Genomic DNA, 421 nt, shown 5'->3' on the forward strand with positions numbered 1-421 from the left:
GGACCGGACCGGACCGGACCGGAGCGACGCCAACTCCGCTGGAGCGTCAGGAATCCCGGGATTCGGCTCCGTCTGGCCTTCCGGTCCAAATGACTGCGGTCCGGACCGGTCAGAGCCGGAGAAGAAGAAGTCCAAACCTGAACCAGAATGGCGTCTCCAGCAGTAAGTTGATGACGTCACGATGGAGAAACAGCAGGAGGTTCTGACGGAGATGAAAACTAAGACCATAAATCTCATGTTTTTGCTTTCCTGTTAAACCCAGAACAGAAAATAACATAAAACAATTAAAGCTGCTGCAGTTTGTTACTCATTTTAAAAATCGTGTTTTACATTTCCGTTAAAACCGTCAAAACATCTTATGACGTAGTCTGTGAAGAGATGGATCTCCTCCTCTTCCTCCCCGAGATGCTACCGCCGTCTG

Source organism: Poecilia reticulata, chromosome 7 (assembly GCF_904066995.2).
Source record: "Poecilia reticulata chromosome 7, P_reticulata-male-v2, whole genome shotgun sequence".
Classification (NCBI taxonomy): domain Eukaryota; kingdom Metazoa; phylum Chordata; class Actinopteri; order Cyprinodontiformes; family Poeciliidae; genus Poecilia; species Poecilia reticulata.